This window comes from Myotis myotis, unplaced genomic scaffold (genome assembly GCF_014108235.1).
Source record: "Myotis myotis isolate mMyoMyo1 unplaced genomic scaffold, mMyoMyo1.p scaffold_m19_p_9, whole genome shotgun sequence".
In the NCBI taxonomy this organism is placed as follows: domain Eukaryota; kingdom Metazoa; phylum Chordata; class Mammalia; order Chiroptera; family Vespertilionidae; genus Myotis; species Myotis myotis.
In genome coordinates this window covers 2475556-2487961 of record NW_023416401.1, presented here as the reverse complement: position 1 = coordinate 2487961, position 12406 = coordinate 2475556, and positions in this window count along the sequence as shown.

Here is a 12406-nt window from a genome sequence, read left to right as displayed (position 1 = left end):
CATCTCTTGTTTCTCCTTCATTTTTATTATTTTCTTTTAACTATCTTTTTCATTTGCCTATTCTCTCCTTTTCCGTGTCTATCTGTTGTTAAACCAGCTCTTTCCTTAATCCAGTGCGATCTTAGCTATTATATTTTTTAATTCTAGAATTGCCATTAGCCTATTTTTTATAATTTTCAGTTCCCTGCCAAGTTCTCAATATGGTCTATGGGTTTCTTTAAGAGTCTGTGTCTGATAAATTCCATTTTCAGGACTCCCAATACTTATTTTTCTATTATCTGTTATTTATCACAATTTTTCTTGCATTGTTTTGTCTCCTTGCCTGTCCGGTATGAACATGTATATGAGAAGCTACACAGTACTGTGAGGTCTAGGATAGCGTTATCTTTATCTAAGAAGGTTTACATCTGCTCTTGGCGGACATTCTGGGTCACTGGCAGTTACAGACCATGTTAATCCAATGACAGGAACTGAGATGACTCGAAGCTGTTACATCGTAAATGTAACAACTGCTCTGCTCCTCATTCACACTTACCAGTAGGAGACAGTCTTCAGAGCCTCAATCCAAAGGCTTGCATATTTAGCCAACGTCCCATCCTTGGGGACCCTGAAGCGCAATATTTACTCTCCTGCCCAAGCGAGCTCTGACATCTCTGCTCCCCTCCTCAGTCTCCATTGTTTCTCTGGCATTGGCAGAAACTTCTGGCAAAGATGCTGCCCAAGTGTCTGGCTCGCTCCCCTAGTTTTCCTTTCCTAAGAGCCCAAGACCCATCACTTCTCATGCTTTGTTAGTCCGCTGTTCTGTTCCAACAGGTGATTTCTATGTCGTGTCCATCTCTTCCTGCGCCCAGAAGAAGGGTTATTCCGAAACAAACTATCAGTCATTACCAAAAAACAGAAACTCTATCATCTGTTTTCCAAAATCAACTTGGGCAACATTTTCAAGACAAAAAATAAGCAGATAATCATTAATGGCTTCTCAATACATTGATCATAAAATCCAAATATGCTATAATGTGCCACCACACCTGGCCACAGTCTGTTTCTTCAGCCTCACCTTCACTCCTCTCTCCTGAATGCACGGAGTCCCACAGATGAGCCTCTCTGCTCCTCATACACACCGATCAGCTTCCTGCTTCCTATTCGCGTTCTTTGTTTAGTTTGGAATACTGTCAACAGAGCTTTACATGACTGTCTCCTGTCCCTCCTTATCTACATTCAAATATTACCTCCTCCAAGCAGCCCAGCCTGTCCATCCAACTAGTGAACGTCCTTATTAAGTTCTTCTCTATTGCAACCACACCCTCTTGATTTGTTTATAGCATTTATCGCAACCTCCGATCATCTCTGTTCATTAGAATTTTATTATTATAAGGACAGAACTTTCTGAGTCACCACTACTTCTTTGCCACGGAGAACAATGCCTAAAACATAGTAACTACTCCTTAAATATTTATTAAAACCAATGAATTATAGTCCATGACTATAAGCAAATTCATTAACTTCTTTGGCCCCCCATTTTCCACATTTCATTTTTAGGGGCAAGGGGGTGGGGGTGGTGATCGAAAGCGCAATGCCCAGCCCCTTGCTGGTTGGTTGCATAATAAATAGGAAAATATCTAACACCTAGAAGACGTCCAATATTGCTCTCTCCCTCTTCCCTTCCCTTTGCTTGGTAGTTACTGGATGATAAAGCACAGTGGCATCATTTTATCTTTTGGCACAACCTATCCCCTGGCAAATGTAATTGAGGATTAATTTCTAACTCAATAAAGCTACAGAATGGATAGGGGTGTGTGTGTGTGTTCAAATTTCCCTGGAAGCATATAGATATTTTCTTTGGTGCTTATTATATGATCTTGATTTTAAAAAATTCATTTTTGTTTCTTAAAAATAAATGTTTCCATATGTACAACTCAGTCACACTAAAATAAATATTTACTTGATTTGGATTTGGCATTAATCTGTGTATAGCAACATTATTGAAGAAAACAAAATGCCTGCCTCTGCTCTGAATCCATTACTGACCGTCACTTCTAACTTCCCCGTCACTAGCTAATTAAGGCCCCCCCTGGATTTGACGTCCTAGAAGTGAGGTGGACATCATTTATGTACTGTGGGGCCCTCGCCACGTGCTGGTTCAATGGCCTGAGTATATGGGGCTATTTATTACATTTGATTTGACCATGATTTGTACTGTGTTTGTGTTGAGACATTTTGGAACTTCAATTCCCATTATTTCTGTTTTTAGGTTTCTAACGAACAAGCATTTCACCCAAGATATCTCATTAGCAGTGGCAGCAGGCTTGGGAGGTTTGTTCTGTACCCCATTCCATGGGGGAGCAGTGTGATAGCATTCCGCGGAGGTTGGCGGGCCCACAGCCTGCTGCATTGAGCCGTAGAACATACGGTAATGCATGCATAATAAATCATCAATTCGAAACCCTTCTTTCTTGATTTTATATGTCCATAATATACAAAGCCTTGTTCCCGGGAAAATCATTCCATGAAGAAAGACTCAATTTATTCCATCAAATTGTCTCAATACCTAAACCTGGCATTTAGGAACAAGAAATGCTTATTTATTAGGATTTCACCTTAAAATCCCTTGCCTTCTGTTTGTTCATAGATAGCAGACTGACTGCAATTTTTTGTGCGCTTAAATACTTGATGACCCCATTATAGAGGGAGCACAGAAGAAAAATATTCCACGTGTCACAAATACAGTCATTATTTCTAGCGCACACTAAAAATTACCAGTATCAGCATGGATAGAGAAACCTTCAAATTAAAGTCACAAGATAAAACAGAGTAAATAACCACTCTTTCACGGTGAATGTGAGGCTATAAATCCATCAAATTCGAAAACAGAGCTGTGCGCACTATGAAGTTTAATATAATCTGCCTGGAGAGCTTCCTCGCAGCTAGACACATCCCTTATAACGTTTTCATTAGAGCAGCATTGCAATCAGCAATAGAGGAGAAGCCAGCTCTTGGAGGAACGTGTCTCTCATATCGTGAATGGATTTTGACATTATTAGTGGATTTATTCAGCTGAAGGTAAGTGATTCACTCGGAGATGAAAGATACAATTTCTTAGTTTCATTAGTTCTCTCAGGGACACACAAAATCGACAAAATTAGATGACTTTGAAAGTTCCTAATCATATAACTTGAGTTATTAATTATTTCTCCTTTTTGAATAACCTGATGTTAGCTATTGCTTTGTAGACTACATTTCATTTTCTCAGCTATTAGATTGGTTTATATTTTCATCTCAGTGGAACAGACATTTATTTGTGAAACCTTTTACTAGCAATTTATCTTGGGGAACTTCTCTAGTGTGTTTAGAATGTTTGGTGGGCTTTCCAAAAATCTATAATTGTTAAATCCCAACGAGTGGCCGCATTGCTTATCGATGTCTATTTTTCACTCATTCATTCATTTCTTCATCCAGTAATACACTGAGAATAATATTACCTACTTCTTGAGGTTCTTGTAACATAATATATACATACATATATATATGGTGTTAGGATAGTACTGGAACAATTATAGTTCAGTAAATGTTACTTATTTGTACTAACCTATTAGTTCCATCAATAATTAATTAACATTAGTATACCCAAAAAGGTTGGCATGTGTGTCAATTGCTGGAGCCCACAATAAGCTTTTCCAAAGAAATAACATCCTCAGAGGGTCCTAATCTACAAAAGCTTTGTCAACCCAATGTACAGCTGCGCCTGTGCACTCATACTACTCACAGCCCAAAATGCTTGGCCCACCCATGAGAGCCGCCTACTCCGTTCTCATTCAAGCAGCGACTCTTCGAGTTCTGAGCTGCTTTTAATCTAATTCCCGCCCCAGGATTTTTCAGGAAGAATAGGGTGGAGATTCCAAAATGTATAGCACGGAAGAGGAAGTTCCCTGGGTGATATGTAATATCTTGGATCCTGAGTGGGTGGTCGTTTTCAGGGAGACTTCCTTTGGGGGTAAACCCCTGGCTGTTCCATGGTTGGAAGTTAGCAACCCATGTGCAGGTTTGGGAATCTTCTGTTTTCTATGGGTAAGAGGTTTGAATGTATACCGGCATCTTAAAATCTGGGAATTATCAGCATGGCTCATATGTAGTGGGCGCTCTTCTGTGCCAGAAATTCCTACGGTCTTGGTATGGATTGTTTAGTCATCCTCCGAGCAGCCATAGGGGCACGCACTCTTATCCCCATTTTACTGTAAGGAGCGCTAAGCTCAGATAAGATAGCTTAAGAGACTTGCCTGAAATCACAGATTTAATAAGTGGCTACGCCTAGATTTAAATTGATTTAGTCTGATAGTAGAACTCAGAAATCTGAATGTACTATATGCTGCTTTAAGGAAGTGGCTCAAATCAGAGAAAAGGGAGTTTAAAAACCAACCTGGTTATTGAGCTTAAACACATAATGTGACGAGGAAACATAAAATAATTTGGGGTTGTGGGCAATTCAGATCATGAGATTCTATGCTCATTAGATGAAACCAAGTATCCAAAAGTCAAAATGAGGGGTCCACTGGCCTGAAAAATGCGCATAGTTGCCTCAGTTTTCATTCAGAGAGCTAAAAGAGAAGTAAATTTTCCCACTCCACATTGGCGTATGTATAATTGCTTTCCGGGTCACATCCTCAGTAGCTGTCACTCTCCTAAGTGAACCTCGGCTGAAAGAATGCTGTGTTCTCTATGTGATTGGTCTGCAATGAGCCCGGGCTGAGGACTGGGAAGGAGGCCCGAGGAGAAGGCCAATGAGCAGTGAGCAGAGGAAATCACTGATCGGGCATCAGGCTCCACACCGTTGGGCCTGGGAGCCCTCCAATCGATGCAGCGTGTGGGGTGGACCAGGCCTGGGAGACTGTTAACTCCCCTCATTTCCGAGGAAACACTGGGCTAAAGCTGGAGGAGAGGGAGAGAGGGGCGGGAGGGAGACAGCAGTAGGGAGCCTGCACAAAGTGTCGGCACCGCGGGCTGTATGTGGGGTCTGACCCGTGAGGTAGTGATGCAAAGCACATCCCCCAAACAAGACTAGCTCCGGAAGCTTCTAGAACCCAATGCTAAGCATCTGTGGCCTGCCTCCGGGACATCGGTGTCTCACTATGGGAAGGAGGGTGCCACAGCTGCCCACGTTGTCTCCACTGCTGTCAGCTGTCACAGGCCCTGCACTGCTCACACGTGGCCACCAGGTCGTGCAGCCCAAGGTCCCTTCGCTCTACAGCAGAGACGGACATTAACACCACAGCTGGGTCCAGGGAAGACACCCTGTGAGCTTGTTTGTGTCACGAAAGCTCCAGTCCCCACCACCTACCCGCCTCCGCTGCCCCACAGACACATCTAATCCCTCCCCCCGATGAAAATGGGCTCCGTGTTAACAATAGAGCTGCCGTGCCGATGCTCAAGGTGGAGAGAGCTGGCATTTCCCTAACCAGGCTCATAACGCCGTGAGCAATAATGGATTTCGAGTGGAATAGCTCGCGTCCAAGAAGGGTGGTTATAATTCATGACCAGACGCCCAAATGAAATCCAAATCTGGGAAACATGCGAAGTGCTAATTTCCTGCCTCAGTGGGATTTACCAAGTTCCCGCGGATTAATCCCAACAGTGGTTTGGTGGTTCGGCTGGTAGCGCAGTGCTTGCCTCGCAAAGACATCTGAGCCACATTGATTCAGATGTCAGTGCACCTTCCCGGTTTTGCGAAAAGCTTTTAAGACAGCAAACCCAAACCCTTCGAATGACAGGTGGCCGAGATGACATTTTTGTTTCTATTTTTATTCTTCTTTATCCTCGGAGGCCACGGCTCCTTTCGCTTCACCAATGAGGTGAATAGCAACGTATCTTTGGAGAACAATCACCATGCAATTCTCAAGGAACTGAAGCTCAATTCATTACTGTTGCTTTACCGGTAGTTTATTAATAGCATTTCTGAAGAAAGTACTTGTTATCTAATAATTGCTATTTATAATTTACTTGGTTGATAAATATACCACTCCTAAAATGCTTACAAATAGTCCAACATCGGTAAGATGCCCTAAACCAGTGGTCGGCAAACTGCGGCTCGGCAAACCGCTGCTCGTGAGCCACATGCGGCTCTTTGGCCCCTTGAGTGTGGCTCTTCCACAAAATACCGATGTCTGCGCCTGGGCCACGAAGTTTCAATCGCCCTGTACATGCACGCCCGCAGGTGGTATTTTGTGGAATAAACTCTCTGTTCCACTATCTTAAAATGCGCAATAGAAAAACACTGCCTGGCGATGCTGAGTTGAATAATGGTGTCTGCCCCCCACTTCAAAGATGTCCTTTTCCTAATCTCCCAGAAACCGTGAATATTCCTTTATTTGACCAAAGAGACCTTGAAGGCGTGATTAGGCTAAAGATCTTGAGAAAATGACTTTGGGTTGTGTGGCGGGCCCCAGGGGATCACAGGGCTTTACCAGCGGGAGGCAGGAGGGCAGAAGGAGAGGAGGGTCTGGGACGACGCAAACACATGTGAAGATGCGACACTGCCGACTAAAAATGGAGAGAGGTGATGAGTCAAGGAATGCAGCTCTAAGAACTGAAAGCAAGGGAAGCGGTTTCCCCCGGTAAAAACAAGACAAAAGTCACTTATGTGACGTTACCAAGTTGCCTGCACGTGGGCCCCTTGGGGTGGGGAGGGTGTGAGCAGGTCTGCATCTTCAATGTTGAACCTCCAGGGAGGCCTGGAGTTGCTCCTGGATTTAGGGTGAATTTGTTATTCCTGGTATCACCAGGCCCCCTTACATCTGGGACCTGGGTGCCCGCCCTGCCTCTCAGCCCGCCTACACTTAGTCAGACGGACTCGCAGAGCCTGCCTCAGACCTTGTGGGCCAGACAAGCCTTGCAGAGTGCCCTCGGAGATGTCCTACCCTTTGGGGCGCTCTCTCCAGATTCTGCTAATAATATCAGTCTTTCCAGATCACCTCGGAGCCAAAGGTCAGAGCTGTTTTTATGTTATTTTTAAGAAGCCTTATTATTTGTACATTTAGACCTTCACTCAACCTGAAATTGATTTTTTCACTGTGCTGTACAGTAGAGAGGTTAATTCATTTAAAAATATGGATACTGAACGGACTCAGCACCATTTAGAACAGAAAGACCATCGTTTCCCCACTGAAATGCAATGTAACTATTGTAATAAATCAAGTAGCTATATACACGTGGGCTTTCTATTCTATTTCTAGTTTACTGATCTATTTGTCTGTCCTTGCACCAATACCACACTATTTTAATTTCTATAGTTGTATAGACAATCTGATATCTGATAGTGCTCCTCAATATTGCTTGGACCATTCTTATGCCTCTGTATTTCCATATATATTTTAGAATCAGCTTGTCAATTTGCATTTGCGCGCGCGCACACACACACACACACACACCCCACAAAGCTGCTGGGAGATTGATTAGGACTTCTTGAATCCATAAATCAACCTGGAATATACCTCTATAATAATTAATCTTATCCATGAATGTAATATATCCCTCCATTTACTTGGTTCTTTCTAAATATTTGATGTTTCTGGTGCTGCGTAAAAATGTTAAAATCTAATTTTCTATTGCTTTGTTGCCGATATATAGAAATACAATAGTAAAACCACTTATCCTAATAGTTGCTTATAAATTATTTTTGCATTATCACATTATTTGCATTTATAAGCATCGTCCCCTTTTTCAAATGTGTGCCTTTTATTGTAATTTCTTGCCTTATTGCACTAATTAGGATCTGCAGTACAATGCCAAGTAGAAGTTTTGACATCATTTTCCAGTTCACAGATCTTATCTTCTGTTACGTCTGCTGATGTTAACTCATGTAATTAATTTTAGATATTGTTTTTTAGGCCTGGAATTTCTACTTGATTATTTTTAGATTCCAATTATTCGATGAAATTTTCTTTCCACCTACATTTCCATCTTTTCCTCTATTTTGTGGAGCCTACTTATTATACTTAAAAATCTTTATGCACTAACTTTAATATCTAGATACTTCTGAGTCTCTTGCCCTTCTCTTTGTTCTATGGTCCTGTCTCTTGACATGTCTGGTAATTTTAAAATATGGAATGATAGACATTTTCTATGAAATAAGTAAAGTGGCTACAGATGAGATTGCCTTTTTTCAAAGAGAAATAAGTTTCCCTTTCTCAGCAGGTGGGGTTAGGGAGTTAATCACCTCATCCAATCAGGAAACAGTGAACCTGGTTTGTAGCGTTGGCAATGATAGGCTTATGTCTGTTCCTCTTGTTTCTGCCTCAGAGCCTCCTAAGGCTTTCAACTCAGAGCTTAGGCCCTGGGCATTTTTAAATTGAGATCTTTCTCCCCAACAGGTCCTGAAGGCTAATCTTTGTCTTTTCAGTATCACAAGAGTAAAAAATTCCACTCTGCCTCTAAGAGGTCAGTGGCTTAGCTTTCTGGGCTCCCACTCTGGGTCCCTTCAGAAGTCAGCAAATGCTTGAAGGAAAAAGCTGCTGGGAGTGGAAGGCCAGTCAACTCTCCATTTCTATCTCCCAGCCCCGCCAGCCCTGGGAGGCCCTCATGGTCTCTGTGTCCCCAGCAACAGCCCGCACCCAGAGAGAGCTCAGAGGCTCGGGTTCTGCCTCTCACGCAAGATGGCAAGTCCTCCAGGGCCAGGGAACTACTGGCTGCAGTTCTATGTGGAACATCGGCTCCCCTCATCCTCCTTGCTTAGCAAATTGTGTGGCACCTTTCAAAATACGACTTCTGTGTGTGTGTGTTTTTTATCTCATTATTATTTTATTTTCTTCCATCACTATTGATCTCCTCCTATACCCTCTTCCACTTTCACCCTCCCATCCCCACCCTGCTATATAGCTTTTCTAGTCAATCTCAGTGTGTGGATTGGTCTGAGAGAGAGAGAGAGAGAGAGAGAGAGAGAGAGAGAGAGAGAGAGAGAGAGATTAAGAGAAGCTTCAGGCAAGATACAGCCTATGGAAGAGTGACAGAAGGAAATAACCCCAAACTCTAAGGATAAAGAAGACTTGCGTAACATGGAGGCTGACCTCTGTGTATGATCCCCCTAGAACTATAGCCAGCTAATTTCATGTGATGTTTCATTTTTAGTGATGAATTCATTGCCCATGGAAAAAAAATTTCAGTGGGGATTAGGCTAACATCTACACCGTTTCCTCCCTTCTCTGGCTCTCTCTTAAGAAACATGTGTTCTATTGCCATTTAAAGTGGCTAATTAACACAGAACGGAACCATTTCACCTGGGTCACAGCCCTCACGTCCATAGAACTTACTAATTAACATGATCGAATGCACTTGATCCCGCACACATTTTTCTCTAGAAGTCAAAATTATTACAGAGTTTAACCCGTTTTATCACGTCCCCCCAAATTCTTCTCTGGGCCAGACTTTGAAGTTCTCAGACAACATAAAAACATATTATGCCACCTTTCCCAATCACAGTCAGCTGAGAGAATGTTTTTATGTATCAGCTTTCTCTGAACCTTGGTTCATTTCTATTATATTTTTCCCTGTGTCCTTTGTCCCACCTCTGAGTTATCAAATCTGACAGGCAGGCTCACTGAGTGATGCTGACCGCACACACGGACTGGCTGTCCAAAGCCATCCCCACGTAACTCATTCACAGAGCACTATGCCTTGGCATGGTGCTCGCCAGGAAACGGTAGATTTATAACACCTATTCATGTCTTTCGGGAGAGAAGTCAGTGTCCATGCAAATGAGGGATTGACAGGACTCCCTAAGTGACGTGTTGGTGCCCCGAATGCTGCGACAGCACTGCCATCGGACGTGATGGATCCCCCAGGTGGGCCACTGGCCTCACTAAAGCGGGCAGGCCATTCATCCCCAAAGACAGAGCCGTTTGGGCACCTGGGACATTCTCTCTGGCTTCTGAGAGAAAGAGCTCCCCAGTGTGTGCGCGTGTTAACAGGAGGGTTTGGCCGTGTTCTCTTCCTCAGGGGCAGGACCTGGCCTTTCCAGGCCCCCTCCTTCCTTCCCCCAGTGCCTTTCTCTCTCCTAAGCTCCAAGGGCCCTGCTTTTGCTCCCGGGACATGTTCCAGCTGGCTGACTTCTACTACCTTGGTAGGTATCTTTCTAAATAAACTTCCTCTTATAATTTGGAAGAAAAAACGTTTGGCCACCAGCAGGGAGATAAGTGAGTGTTTAGCTCCCAGGTATAGGCGACTTTGGCAATGACCGAAGGCACTGTTGACATTGTTAACCACGCATCTTTCACGTAAGTCCCACTGGCCACACATTGTTTAGGGCGTGTTTGATTTCTATAAACACACAGGTCAATGTGCTTGGCCCCATCCAAGTGGCAAGCCTCATTTTGCATTAATTTTGTGGTAGATTATGATACTTTAGAAGCAAAAACAGTAGACTCATTACTTGAAAGTGTCAAAGTAATGATCATTTAGCGATTTTTCACTCCTAAGGGTCACAGGGAATAGTCAGGACCCGGAACAATTTGTTCTCATCACTGTTGGCATTTTGCTTTGAGGCTGCTGTGTGTTTATGAGCAAATAAAAGGTAACAAGTTAATCCCTCCCATCCCACCCCCACCCTCAGCCCCCCCATGCGTGCAAGAGATACTCCTCACCGCCATTTTACGTAATCCAAGGCAAATGCAGATCTAAGGCCCTGTCTCCATCGAGCTTCTAATTATGATGATGTTTTAGGAGCTCGTAAGCTGTCTATAGAACGCAAATTAGAAACACAAAGATGTTTCTAAATGATCTATCTTTCATCTACATCTTTGAATTTATGTATTTTACCTCCAGTCTGTGAAGCAGTTATCTGCTATTATAATTTAAATAGAAATTAATTCAAGCAGAGACCCGCTTGGTCTCTGAGAAAGCACTGTGGCTTAATGAGTAAATATGTATTAGCATGTCTTAAAACTGCACATTATTGACCTGAGAGGCAACCGGGAACTATAATGACTGATTATGCAAATCCTCAACTGCAGATCATCACTGTACTCCACAATGTCATTGATTTACACTAATGCCGGCCTTTCCTTACCAGGCACTTATTAATTAGCTGTTCTCTGACACGGACTCTAATGTAGCCTTTTTGTGAGTTGTTAAAGTCCTTTGTGAGAAGACCTCCCAGAAAACCTTCCCGTTTGTGGGTAATTGACAAGCCAGATGACAGCTTTTACTGTTGATCATAAACCTGCAGCCAATTCACTTGGGCAATGGATTTATGTTTAGCAACCTTTCATTTTAATGTGGGTGCTTTTTGTTTTTTTGTAGAGAAAAAGTTTAAATTCAAGTACATTTTATTTATTAGGTGGTCTAAAATGCGTCTTTTTCTGCAAGGTTATATGCAGACAAGTTTTCTAACCAAATGCATAATTGCTATTGGAGATTTTATCATCACAAAACCTCCTCAGAAGCACCCACTATATATGAAAACCAGGCATTTTCAGATAATTTTCTCAGCCAGCATTTAAAAGTACATATTTTCATGTGTTACTACATCACCGAACTGGTTTCAGCCTCCTGAGCATGGATGACTGACAGCATCTCCCTCCTGGAAAAATCCATCATTTAAACTCAAGGTTGGGTGTACCAATCCAGGGTACTCAGGGCAGATTGCCTAATTACTCATTGACTAATCATTATATTAGTAATTGCTGCAACCCATTCATTCATTTCCTTGTTCTTTCAAACATTTATTAAGCACTAACTCTACACCCAGTACTGCTTAGTCCGTAGTGAACAAAGGAGACAAAAAAGAAACCTATCTACGGCAGCTTACTTTCTAAGGGGAGAGGAGAGACGGGCAATTGGCAAGAAAATTGGAACCTCTCAGAAACCGTATTTTCTTTAATCTGGCCTTTTAGTTGGACTTTTTTCTTTTGACTCAAACTGACCCGTCCACCTCCCTCTCCCTTGCTTAACCGTTAAACCCTCGGGACAGTGAGGTTCCTGTCAGCATCCAGGGGCTTAGAATCAAGGTCCTGGATCTATTGACGCTTGAGACAGTCTTCAATCCAACTAAACATAACATCTTGGCCTCGGTTGTGTTTTAGCTCTAGACCCAGGGAAGCATAATGGTCCCATAGAACAAATCCTTGTGAAATTGGACAGAACAACTCCATGGCCAGCCTCAGGACCAGATGCAATGATAAAGTACCCCCTACCCTCGCACCAACCAATCAGTGGAGATCCCAACCCTAAGCCTGTGAGTCCCATGATTAATGGTTTTTTTCTTGACTTGTTGAGGAGCCCTGGGGTCAGAAGGAGCTCTATCGTAGATGTTCTCTTCCTAGATTCTTCCTCTGCCCCAGAAGTACAGCTTCTGAACATTTTAGAAGCCAGAGTGAGAGCTCACTGTCACCCTAGGTATCACTGTCAATGAGCAATGGTTTAA